The 14076-nt window shown below is 42.6% G+C and overlaps 2 pseudogenes across 2 annotated transcripts; one reads left to right on the top strand and one right to left on the bottom strand.

Moving 5' to 3' along the window:
- Positions 1–694: 694 nt before the first annotated feature.
- Positions 695–1337, bottom strand: LOC311019181 (histone H1 pseudogene; annotated as a pseudogene). The gene has a single exon. The product of its transcript is annotated as a histone H1 pseudogene (transcript).
- Positions 1338–11071: 9734 nt separating this feature from the next.
- Positions 11072–11502, top strand: LOC311019191 (histone H2B pseudogene; annotated as a pseudogene). The gene has a single exon. The product of its transcript is annotated as a histone H2B pseudogene (transcript).
- The last annotated feature ends 2574 nt before the right edge of the window (positions 11503–14076 follow it).

Here is a 14076-nt window from a genome sequence, read left to right as displayed (position 1 = left end):
CCAAAGGCCCTTTTAAGGGCCAAACACTCCACTTAAAGAGCTCATTTCCGGTTTATATATATCTGTTTTTGAGGAAATTATTAGTGGCGCATGTTCTATTACGGAACAACAACAGGCTGCAGAATTATAAAAATTAACCAATTGGCCTGTTAATGGATTCTGATTTGGGTGTGAATCTCCACAGCCACTTGATTCATGTTTGGGAAGTTGGTCATTTTATATATTTTAGCAGATCGATTTAGTTTAATGGACTCGTTACACTAACTCTGAATATCTCTTCTCTTCCATAGAGACAAGTTATCACATTAGTTGCGAATCAATTAACTCAATCAAGGCGTTTGCCCGTTTTACATGGCTAAGATATCCTTTAGAGTTTTCCATCTCATTTCTTTCACTACAAATGTATTACATGTATGTGGTTTGAAGCTGATCCTGAAGTAACAAAATCACGAAGTAAATCTCAATGCATTACAGCACTGTAATGTTAATGTAAAAAAATATAAAGTTCGTTTGACACTGCAGAATAATAACTAATGAAATGGAAGTTCGTTGAAAATAAATATATGGGTGTATTTGGAAATATATTCCTACATTCTAAGGTAGGATGTCTTAATGCTATGTAATGACAATAGAATAAGCAGGAAAACGCTCTTTATGGACAGTGTGGTGGCTCTTAAAAGAGCCTTTTTGTCGGAGCGCTGGTCCACCAGACTGAGAACAGCTTACTTCTTCTTGGGTGCTGCTTTCTTCGCTTTGGGCTTGGCAACCCTCTTAGCGGGGGACTTCTTGGCTGCAGCGGCCTTTTTCACCACCTTCTTGGGGCTCTTGGTAGCTTTCTTGGGGCTCTTAGTGGCCTTCTTGGGGCTCTTGGCGGCGGGTTTCTTGGCAGCTACGGGCTTCTTCGCCTTCTTCGGGGATTTCTTAGCGACTGCCGGCTTCTTCGCTGCCGCCGCCTTGGGCTTCTTGGCCGCTGCGGGTTTCTTGGCTGCAGCCTTCTTGGGTTTAGCAACGGCTTTCTTCTCCGGCTTCTCGGCGACCTTCTTGTTCATCTTGAAGGAGCCGGAGGCGCCGGTCCCCTTGGTCTGGACCAGAGTCTCCTTAGCGACCAGAGCCTTGATGGCGGTCTTGACGCGGGAGTTGTTCTTCTCCACATCGTAGCCTCCGGCAGCCAGAGCCTTCTTGACGGCGGCCAGAGACACGCCGCTCCGCTCCTTGGACGCGGCCACAGCTTTGACGATGAGGTCTGCGACGCCGGGACCCGCCGGCCTCGGCTTGGTCACCTTCTTCTTGGCGGCTTTTGCCGGCGCGACGGCTGGAGCTGGAGCTTCTTCTGCCATTTTCTATTAGAGTTGTGTTTCTACGAACGAGAACGAGAGTCTGACCGGAATATTGGATTCTCCGGGGCTGGGGGCTGGACTTAAACACACCATGAGAACCGTGGAGACTCAACCCGGCCCGTGGCTGCTCTGTGCGGTCTGAAAGTCGGCTCACTTGTGTTTCTCTTCACCGATAAAAGAGTGAAAACTAAACGTGGGAGAAGAGCTGAAGGCTGACAGTGAAGGGAGCCGATAGCAGACTTGTGTCTCTTCATATTAAAGTCATGTAGAGATCTGATGCTCTCTGCTTTTAGTTTGGGGAGCCTCCAAACCTCACCTACTCACCGCCATGAGCAGCACTCTTCACTGACTTTTCCCACTTCTTTCTCTCCTAAAATGATTTAAAATCAACCTGAGCTCCATCAAAACCTGTTTCCCAGCTGGTCCACATGTTTGTTCAGGGACTCGATGTAAAAACATCCATCTAACGTTGATTATTTTGTCATAAAATGAAGTTATTCTGGGAGCAGCAAACACACTGATGCTGGTCGAGGCTTCTGGTGCAGTTTACTCAGACTTCCTATCAGAGCTGCTCATTGTGACTGTAAACATGTCCTCTCCTGATCAAAACCTTAAATATAAAGTTCATCATTCTAGTGTTAATGATTTAAAAAAAAACACTGACTAATAAACATCACTCGTCTGAGAAAACAGCAGTGGCTTTGAATGCAGTATCACTGGTTCATAGAAACACATATCGGTGTCATTATGAAACAGGGATGCAGCTGTAGTCCACTTATGATACACAAGAAAAACTAGACACATTTATTGAACAATAGCAATTATGTCAAAATGTCAAACAGCAGTTATTTTATATATTATGTATGTATTTATGTATTATTATGTATGATTATAAATCACTGAAAACTTTTATGTTCACCATAGCCTTCTGCTAAATCTTTTAACGTTTGCATTGTTTTTTGTTATTGCAAATATGTTTTTATTCTCCTTGTCTTTCTGTAATGCATTTTAATTTTGCCTTCATTTTCTTTTTAATTCTTAAAATTTTTCACTTTATTGTATGACATGTTATGATGTGAAGCACTCTGAGTCTGCCTTGTGTATGAAAGGTGCTATACGAATAAAGTTTTCTTGCCTTGCCTATTATGCAGATATTCCAAGTCCGGACTTCCTTCAAAAATCTGAGCATCACAAAGATATTTGTTTAACTGAATAAATCAGGCTTTTTGTTGTTATAGAAACACAAAGGATTCAATTCCACATTATGTACTTTTCAATGGACACTTTGAAATGAAAACCTGTTGAGTCTACACTCTTCACTGTGTGGAATATCCCACATATTCATCTTATATTTTCACAGCAACTTCATTAACGCATCATCGAATTGTTTGAGTATTTTTGCTCAGAATCAGTGGACGGAAGATTCTGATATCAAACTCAGATATCCGATGTCTAAGTCTGAATAATTCAGATCCAAATATTACCCCATCATTCCTCCCAGTGATTATTTCCCAGAATAAATGGGTTACCACTAGGCTAGCTCCTTAAAAATAAATCAATATAAATGAGCCAGTCTTTTGAACGGCTCTTTGAAAAGAATGGCTCCTCAAGACCCGGCTCCCTTCAAAGAGCCATGAATCCCATCTCTAATGTTTATTCTTTCACTACAGAAAATATATACTTGAAATAGAATGACTATTAAGTTTCATGAGAGGAATGAGTTCTTTAAGAGTTGAGTGTTTGGCTCTTAAAAGAGCCGTTTGGGGTTCTGGTTCCAGCAGTCAGCAGGGGCCTCATGTATCAATGTTGCGTACGCACAAAAACATGGCGTACGTAATTTTCCACACCAACGTTCAGATGTATCAAAAGTGAAATGAGCGTGGAAATGTGCGGTGTCTCACGGCAGCTTCATGGCTGGCGTACGCACGTTTCTACAGCTATTGTTCCTTTGGCGACACTCTGAGGTGATGCTGGGAAACTAATTATGTGAAAACAATTAGTCCTCAGAGTAATGTGCACATCAGAGACACATTAATGGACAATTAACACACACGTGTTTGCAATCATATGGATGAATATAAAAGCATGCGCAAAGTGATGAAAAAATGGCATTAACAATGGCAGCATGGCCTTGTTAGAAGACATCGCAAACGGTAACATCAGATGTGAGAGGGTGTTTAGAGAACGGGAGGATATGTTAGCAAATGACGACAACTGGCTCATGAGTCGTTTTAGGTTGCCGAGGCCAGTGTTACTGGAGCTGTGCGCAGAGCTGCGGTCGGCCCTAGAAAGAAACACAGCCAGGAGCCAGGGGTTGTCCGTGCCCACACAGGTGCTGACCACTCTGGGGTTTCTGGCAACAGGAGCCTTCCAGAGGGAACTGGCCGACCGGTCAGGAGTGTGCCAGTCCACTCTGAGCCGAGCCATGCCAGCTGTGTGGAACGGGATCATAAGAATGTCATCCAGGTACATCAAATTCCCATACAATGCTGTTGAACAGGCCAACATTAAAGCGTAATTTGCAGCAAGAGCCGGTTTCTCTAATGTAATCGGAGCTATTGACTGCACACATGTTGCTATAAAAGCGCCATCACAGGATGAATTTGTTTTTGTCAACAGGAAACATTTTCATTCAATAAATGTTCAAATAATATGTGATGCGCAAATGCAGCTCACCAACATCGTGGCAAGGTGGCCTGGTTCAACGCATGACTCGTTCATTCTTACTAATAGCATGGTTGGTAACAGGCTGGAGGCTGGCACGGTGCGCGATGGGTGGCTTCTCGGTGAGTAAATGTATCCGTTTAATTGCGCCCCGAATGTAAACCAGCAAAATGCCCATTTGGGCACGTGCATTCAAATATGTGCATTTGTTTTTCCCTGGTGAAAATAGAGCTGCAGAGCTATCTAACAAGCCCTTTATTGTCTCCTTGTGTTCAGTATTTGTGTCGATAAACGCGTGCGTAAAGTTGGAAATGTCACACACTGCAGTAGCCACGGCGCACTTCTGCAGTCATTAATATATATGATAATATAATATATAATATATTAATATCCTCCTGTCCCCCCGCCCGTTGCGGTCACGCTTCGGCGGTGGGCCGAAATCCTCCTCTTCACCTCCACCTTCACGTCGGACCATTTCTTTTTTTATTTCAGGGAGTGTGCGCTGCTCCGACCCCACAGCGTTCACTGCCTCACACACACGCTCCAACTCACATTTCTTTTTTTTTGTGTTAATGCCTGATGAGAGGCTACCAAATAATACTGGTCTTCGAGTCTCGACTTCGTTTAAGAGCGTTTCGAGCTCAGACTCGGTGAAGTTGCGCTTTTTCCCTTTTTCATTTTGTAGATCTGATGGTGCAGAGAGGGGAATCCCCCGTGCAGGCCCTATTTAAACCCATTTGCATATTTAAATGGAGGCGTGGACAGGGAGGAGTTTAGCACTTCCACATGTGCGCTTAATTCCACGTTGATTGGGATGTACAAAGGAAAAGTGCTTGGATCCATGTGTACGCACACTTTGATACATCTGATTTTTTTTGTGCGTACGACAGTTTCTGGATTCTAGCGTACGCCATTTTTCAGTAGGAAATCCACGCAATTCTTAGTACATGAGGCCCTGGGCCCTGGGCCTCATGTACTAAGAATTGCGTTCATGAAGAATAAAATATGTTGAGTAAATAAGGTGGATGGGAGAAACACTGCCTGTATACGATAAACACACATTGCTATTACATGCTGGACTGTCTCAGGGGCATCCCGGTCTACATCTGGGGCCTCATGTACTAAGAATTGCGTGGATTTCCTACTGAAACATTGCGTACGCTAGAATCTAGAAACTGTCCTACGCACAAAAAAAAATCAGATGTATCAAAGTGTGCGTACGCATGGATCCAAGCACTTTTCCTTTGTACATTCCAATCAACGTGGAATTAAGCGCACATGTGGAAGTGCTAAACTCCTCCCTGTCCACGCCTCCATTTAAATATGCAAATGAATTTAAATAGGGCCTGCACCGGGGATTCCCCTCTCTGCACCATCAGATCTACAAAATGAAAAAGGGAAGAAGCGCAACTTCACCGAGTCTGAGCTCGAAACGCTCTTAAACGAAGTCGAGACTCGAAGAACAGTATTATTTGGTAGCCTCTCATCAGGCATAAACACACAAAAAAAGAAATGTGAGTGGGAGCGTGTGTGTGAGGCAGTGAATACTGTGGGGTCGGAGCAGCGCACACTCCCTGAAATAAAAAAGAAATGGTCCGACGTGAAGGTGGAGGTGAAGAGGAGGATTTCGGCCCACCGCCGAAGCGTGACCGCAACGGGCGGGGGGACAGGAGGATATTAATATATTATATATTATATTATTATATATATTAATGACTGCAGAAGTGCGCCGTGGCTACTGCAGTGTGACATTTCCAACTTTACGCACGCATTTATCGACACAAATACTGAACACAAGGAGACAATAAAGGGCTTGTTAGATAGCTCTGCCGCTCTATTTTCACCAGGGATAAACAAATGCACATATTTGAATGCACGTGCCCAAATGGGCATTGTGCTGGTTTACATTCGGGGCGCAATTAAACGGATACATTTACTCACCGAGAAGCCACCCATCGCGCACCGTGCCAGCCTCCAGCCTGTTACCAACCATGCTATTAGTAAGAATGAACGAGTCATGCGTTGAACCAGGCCACCTTGCCACGATGTTGGTGAGCTGCATTTGCGCATCACATATTATTTGAACATTTATTGAATGAAAATGTTTCCTGTTGACAAAAACAAATTCATCCTGTGATGGCGCTTTTATAGCAACATGTGTGCAGTCAATAGCTCCGATTACATTAGGGAAACCGGCTCTTGCTGCAAATTGCGCTTTAATGTTGGCCTGTTCAACAGCATTGTATGGGAATTTGATGTACCTGGATGACATTCTTATGATCCCGTTCCACACAGCTGGCATGGCTCGGCTCAGAGTGGACTGGCACACTCCTGACCGGTCGGCCAGTTCCCTCTGGAAGGCTCCTGTTGCCAGAAACCCCAGAGTGGTCAGCACCTGTGTGGGCACGGACAACCCCTGGCTCCTGGCTGTGTTTCTTTCTAGGGCCGGCCGCAGCTCTGCGCACAGCTCCAGTAACACTGGCCTCGGCAACCTAAAACGACTCATGAGCCAGTTGTCGTCATTTGCTAACATATCCTCCCGTTCTCTAAACACCCTCTCACGTCTGATGTTACCGTTTGCGATGTCTTCTAACAAGGCCATGGCTGCCATTGTTAATGCCATTTTTTCATCACTTTGTGCATGCTTTTATATTCATCCATATGATTGCAAACACGTGTGTGTTAATTGTCCATTAATGTGTCTCTGATGTGCACATTACTCTGAGGACTAATTGTTTTCACATAATTAACAGTTTCCCAGCATCACCTCAGAGCGTCGCCAAAGGAACAATAGCTGTAGAAACGTGCGTACGCCAGCCATGAAGCTGCCGTGGGACACCGCACATTTCCACGCTCATTTCACTTTTGATACATCTGAACGTTGGTGTGGAAAATTACGTAGGCCATGTTTTTGTGCGTACGCAACATTGATACATGAGGCCCCTGGTCTCTTGTCTGGCGTGGTAGACCAGGGTCAATTAGAGAAAGTGATTCTCTGTCTGTCCAGTAGGTGACAACAGAGCACTTTCTAACAGACTGGTATAGAGCCGTTTTAACCCAGAGTTGTTGAGACAATTCAGTCTGGACCAAAGTGGAGGCCATGTTGATAAAAGAATTAAAAGACCTTTAGAGTGACCTTTTCTTGTGACCAGCAGTGGGCCTCATCAACAAGATTCGGGACCCCCACTGACAGACTCTAACCCCCCACCCAGTAACTACATGTTACACTAACACACATCCTGGACTATTATCCCTGATCATTGCACATATCATCATCTCTTTATATATTGTATATATACTGTGAACTTACACATCCAGTTTTGTTATTTTTTGCACTCCCTGCACAAACTGCACCGCCTCAAAACAGTTATATTGTACATACTTGTTTATGTTATATGTTATAGTGTCTCTTATATATTTTTTAGTGTAAATTTCTATTCCAGTACTTTTTCTCTTTTTTATTACATGTTTATTGTATGCACCAAACACAACCAAGACAAATTCCTTGCAAGTGAAAACTTACTTTGGCAATAAACCTGATTCTCATTCTGATTCTGATTAATAACGCTGTCTAATCGGCATGTTGATATGCCAAACGGATAGATTGGACACATTTAAACTAATTTGTGAACAAGATGGGAGAGAAAGCGGCCTTTTGTGTCTTCGTAGAAAAAGTCTGAGATCTTTGATATCAGTTTATGAAAATTTGGAGCAAAAACATTTTTGTGTTCATATTTTTGTTCAGCATAAGAAGCTATTTCAGACAACATAACAGACGAATGCCAAAGCTGTTCCTTTGATTTTAACCAGTCAATAAGCATCTGTAGCTTTATAGCTACTTATTTTTGTTATGCTGATTACATATTTTCACATCCAACTCATGTAGAGACTTCTAGTTTGGGATGCTGTAGGCACTGTGGTTGGTGTTTGGTTCAGGATTTACAAGTTAATGATAGGTGTAATTGTAATCGTTCCAAAGTTTGCACTGTTTTTTTCATGTATCTGAAGGGCGGGTGGTTTCCAGAATGATGACTGGAAAATAGTTACAGGTCACATTATGTGGCAATTGCGATATTTGCTCTATGAAAAGAAGAACTAGCGTGGTCCGAGACTTCCAGTCGGTGCCTGCATCTTCTATCTGTTCAGTGAACACTACACATGCAAACAAACCCGACCGACCTCCACCGTCGACTTCCACCCGTCAACACACACAGCAACCAAGAGCCCAATGTTCCAGAGGGGATGTAACACTCACTTTAAACTCTGAAACTCAGTCACACATGATTGATGGCACAGACGACTGTAGGCCAAACCAGGACAACATTTCCCATTTCAGAAGATTGTCCCAGTTTGTTTATGTTTTGGTTTTGTATGTTTTATACGATTTGTTTTCAAGAAGGTAACAAGTGTCCCAGCGGATTGAAGGTTGAAAACTTTGAGTCAGTTGGTAACGTGACGTGTATAGGAGTGTATTGGAGAGGTGATTGAGAAGGTTTAAACGATTATGATTGCTTTTTATGTAAGCGATTTATAAAGATGCTCATGTGATACTTGCCTAAAATGGCTTACCTATAATTCAGAATAATGACTTTGATTGAGATCATTGTTTTTTTTCCTTTCCTTTAGTTTGTGGTAGATTTGATCTTGTGTACTCTGAATATAATTATTAGGTATTTTGATTAATTGTGTTTGATTATTACATATTTTGATGATTTTTTGATGGTGTGAATCAGATGTAATTGCATTGTGAAAAAAACCCAAATAATTATTAATGACTTTTTCTACAAATTAATGAAATGGCAATATTTTCAACTTCTCTTGAGGATTTCTTTTTTGATTCCACACTGGCCTTTAGTGGCCTTTAAGGAGGGATTGTTTGGATTCTTCCATTTTTTACTTTACCACCAAGAGCCCTCTTCCATTTTATTATTGTACAATGGGGAGCTTTGCTCCATTATATCTACATTAATGCTCTATTTACTTTAAGACTGTTGATTATGTGAGCCATACCGTTACACTGACTCCTGCCTAGCACTGCTAGTTCACTTGACCATAGATTACCATACTCATGAACACCTGCACGGTGGTGTAGTGGGTAGCACTATTGCCTCACAGCAAGAGCTCCGTGTTTGATTCCCGGGTTCCTTCTGTGTGGAGTTTGCATGTTCTCCCTGTGTGAACGTGGGTTCTCTCCGGGTTCACCGGCTTCGTCCCACAGTCCAAAGACATGCAGGATGGGGATAGCCACCGGTCCGACGAATTAAAGGCCACGATTCATACAGCTGTCATTTTAACGTTTATTTCTCTCTCTGCTCCTTAGCAGACACAGTGAAAACGATAAAATAAAACAAGACGCACAAATAACATTTAAACATATGTCCAGCCGTTTCAAAGTCTCTTAATAAAGTGTCAATTTTCAGACAGGCCTATACACGTGATTATCTTAAATCTTCAAAATATACAGTACAAGTGCACACGAAATATCTCACACAAATATCAAATCAAATTAAATTACAATGAATATAATATTACCGTGTGCACCTCTCGAACCGTGCAGAATAATTAAAGTTTGTGGCTGTGCGTTCCTTCTCTGTCGCCATGATGGGTCTCTCTGCCGCCATGCTTAGCTTACATCCCATAATGCAAAAACACATATGACCCCTCAAACTCTTGAATCGGCATTATTTACACAGTTTACACCAACAGTCTGGATTTCAAAATCAAGTTATCCTTTTGCATACTTACAACATATTAATAAAATATAACCAGAAAAATGTCTCTCAGACGGTTACAAAGGGGATAGGTTCATTGATGACTCTAAATGTCCCGTAGGTGTGAATGTGAGAGTGAATGGTTGTCTGTCTCTACATGTCGGCCCTGTGATAGACTGGTTACCTGTCCAGGTGAACCCTGCCTTCGCCCAATGACAGCTAGGATCGACCACCGTCCGCCTGCTGCTGCCCGGTGAGCTGGCTAAGGGCACCAAGGCCGTCACCAAGTACACCAGCTCCAAGTAAACGTACTGCTGTTGAACCAACAACCCAAAGGCTCTTTTAAGAGCCAAACACTTGATCTGAAGGCATTTTCCTGTTGCCATGACAACGTAACTCAACTCTGCATAATTGTCCATTTCTTCACATCTACTGAAAAGCAAAGAAATTGAGCTGATTGTCACTATCCCAAGGAGAAAAAGACCATGGTATCAACTTCCTTATTATGTTTATTATAATAATTATATAAACATTAATCAAGTGCTGCCAAGGAGACAACACAATCCCTGTTAAAATAACATTTCACTATTTCCCAACCAGATTCAAATGAAGACCGTTTCACTTTCATAGTTCCATACACCATAGACTGGTCTCTTCTGTAGTCATTTGTCCACCTTTTTTTTTTATTTACTCTTTTGGTATTTATTCTCTACTATACTACATTTGTTTAAATAAACTTAAAGTAACCACATCATTCAGGGAAAATCTGATTTCAAAAGGACTAAATATTCACTTTGCCCATAAATCTAAACTCGCTTACTGGATTATGTGAAATTATGTTTTTTGCAATATTTACAAATTGTTGAATATATATTTTTTATTTTTTCATTGGATAACTGCTGTTGGATTTGATGATCATACAGCATATGTATATAATTAATTTGTAATACTTATAAAGAGAAATTGGTATTTAGCATATATACACATGTGAGTAAAGCACAACTTAAAAGTGGATAATTGTAGACATAGCCATTACATTCTAAGTAAAAAGGGTTTCAGCTCGTATATCAAGCTACTGAGTTTTCAAATTGTTGTATTTTACCCAGCAGGTACAGACGCTTTTACTTAATCATCTAAGTACTTCTTCCACAAATCCTCAACTTCCAGGTTGTGAAGCGCTGCTGGTCGACTTTTCTTCCGGTTCTTGTAACACAATGGTCACTTTTTGGGCGGGCAGAGGCGCTCAGAGGCCAACCAATCACGTGAGAGCAACAGCACAGTGATATTTGCATCAAGCGGAATGAAAAGGAGGAGACTGTGCCTCGTCTCCTCACTCCGCTTCAGGAAAAGTCTCTACAGCCAAACATGCCGACAGAACCAACCGTGAAAGCGCCCAAGAAGGGCTCCAAGAAAGCCGTCTCCAAGACCGCCACTAAGACCGGCAAGAAGAGGAGAAAGTCCAGGAAGGAGAGCTACGCCATCTACGTGTACAAGGTGATGAAGCAGGTCCACCCCGACACCGGCATCTCCTCCAAGGCCATGGGCATCATGAACTCCTTCGTGAGCGACATCTTTGAACGCATCGCCGGTGAGGCCTCCCGTCTGGCTCACTACAACAAGCGCTCCACCATCACTTCCAGGGAGATCCAGACCGCCGTCCGCCTGCTGCTGCCCGGGGAGCTGGCTAAGCACGCCGTGTCTGAGGGCACCAAGGCCGTCACCAAGTACACCAGCTCCAAGTAAACGTACTGCTGTTGAACCAACAACCCAAAAGGCTCTTTTAAGAGCCACCCACTTCTTCTAAAGACGTTTCCTAATTACATATTTCATACACCTTAAAAGTTGGGCCACCTCAGAGCAATACATATATTTGTTTCGTTTAGACATTTTACAAATATTCCTGTGCAGAAATGGTAACGTTTTATGTTGAGCTAATGCTAGCTAGCTTTGTCGCTTTGTGTCTGCCGTAATCCTTATTTGTCTTATTTCGGTAAGTCATTTCTGCTCTCTGAGCAGTTGTGCAGAAAGTTTAACATCACTGTCATTGTCTGCTTTTTATACCAGTTGGGCTTTATTAATTGTGTTTACATATGATGTTGCATGAAACCTCCGAAGCCTAGCTTTGTAAATGTTATGTTGCCTTTCATGGACTAATAGCATTCCATATCTCATTCATCGTGAAGGGTTTATAAAATGGGATTTCTATTCAGAAATGGTTTAATGTTCATAAAGTAATGCTTATTTCATGCTGGTTTTGAATCATTATTGTAAATGTAAAATAAAATAGCTCTCATCTAGGAAGTCAAACACAATATTCCCACTATACGATCACATGTTATGGTATGAATGTTGCATTAATGGCAAAGAATGAAAGCCGGAGACCTGACCGCTTGCATTGTGTGCTGCTGCTTTTTATACCATATTAAAGAGTAAACCAGAGTGAGAACCTGTGTAGCGCTGACGTTCTCCTTACACCACACACGGACACAGTCTGTAACACTAAGATGACAAATAAATGATATATAATTATGATGCGATAAACAATTAAGTAATCTATCCATCTAATATTTAATATAATATATTCAATCTAATATATTGTATATAATCAGAGTTCAGAGTTGCCTCTTGGGCAATAAATTTACTCCCCGTCGGGGAATCGAACCCCGGTCTTCCGCGTGACAGGCGGAGATACTGTCCACTATACTAACGAGGAAGTGCGACATCTGTGGTTACTATTATCGTTATAACGCATGAATTACGCTGTTATTACTGCATTTGTGTTGTTTGGTGTTACGTAGTTTAAGAGTGGATTTACGTCCGATGACCCCAACTATCATGTTTGGCAGCATATTGTGTTCCAAAATTACAAATGATCATGTTCGTCTAAGTGCTGTGCCGTCGTCCACCGGCACCGACGGGGGCAGAATCCTGGGGGTTTGGAGTGGTGGGAGGTCCTCCATCTCTCCAAGAATGTCATTGGTGGCGACGGTATGCGGTAATACACTGTTTTCCACCACGTCCTCAGACAGGAGTTATAAAGCGATGAGCCTTAGTGGACGATATTCGATTCTTCGACATTGAAAAAGCATTCGACAAAGTATGGCACAACGGACTCAAATACAGACTACTGGACACCAACCTCAAACTGCCACAACCCACCCAATCCATCATTTCAAGCTTTCTGGATAACCGTCAAATCAAAGTGAAAGTTGCTTCCACAATCTCAACATCTTTCACCCCCCAAGCAGGAGTTCCACAGGGTGCAGTTTTGAGCCCACTATTATTCCTCATATACATTTCTGACATCTACTACCCCCCAGCCACCATAGCCAAAGTCTCACAGTTTGCAGATGACCTCTGTTACTGGTCCAGCTCAAAACGCCCACACCTAGCAGCCAAGAAACTCCAAACATGCATCGCTGAAATAGAAACCTGGACAAACATGTGGAGAATCAAACTGAACCCTGTCAAGACCCAATGCATCCTCTTCACCAAAAACCCACACCTGCAGACCAACAACATCAACTTGTCACTCAACAATCACCAAATCAATACCAGCAAAGACGCAACGTTCCTCGGTGTAACATTCCAAAACAATATGACCTGGACCAAACACATCAATAACCTGGAACAAAAAGCAAACAACAGACTCAACCACCTCAAAGCCCTCTGTGGAAAACATGGCGCATCACCATCAACAGTCATTAAAGTTTACCTGGCATACATCAGACCACTCTTTGAATACTCCGTCCCTGCCTGGATCACCCTCTCCGACAACCAGCTACAACGACTACAAGTCATTCAAAACAAAGCACTGAAACTGGCTCACAGACTCCCATCTTACATCAGCAACCATTACATCCACACCATAACTGGCATTCAGACTGTCAGAAAGAGACACAAAGTCATAGCACGGAAATACATGAGAACAGCAATAAACAACCCTTCACTCCAGAAAACCATACAGGAAGCACACACCATAGTTGATACCCCCATGTCATTCATGCTGCAGCTGGCCAAAGACCCCCACTTACAGACCCCCCAAAGCTCCCAGAACTGAATTAATGAACTTGTAGATCACTTCTCCTAACATCACACCACATGCAAACACACACACACACACACACACACACACACACAGTAATGTAAATAATATGCACACACGGTGTTTGGTTTATTGTTATTTTTATTTGTTTATTTGTGCCTTGGTCTTCATGTGTTAAAACCTCACGAGTCCTTTGCCTCCTCCCACCTCTCCGCCCCCCTCCTGACATCAAAAATTATGGGTAGAAAAGGGCACAAGCCCTGAGCTATCCCTCCAGGATCATGACTCTTTAGCCTTAGGACGATATTCAGTTAATTTA

Source organism: Eutrigla gurnardus (genome assembly GCF_963514095.1).
Source record: "Eutrigla gurnardus genome assembly, chromosome: 9".
Taxonomy (NCBI): domain Eukaryota; kingdom Metazoa; phylum Chordata; class Actinopteri; order Perciformes; family Triglidae; genus Eutrigla; species Eutrigla gurnardus.
This window is presented reverse-complemented; position numbering and strand designations above follow the sequence as displayed.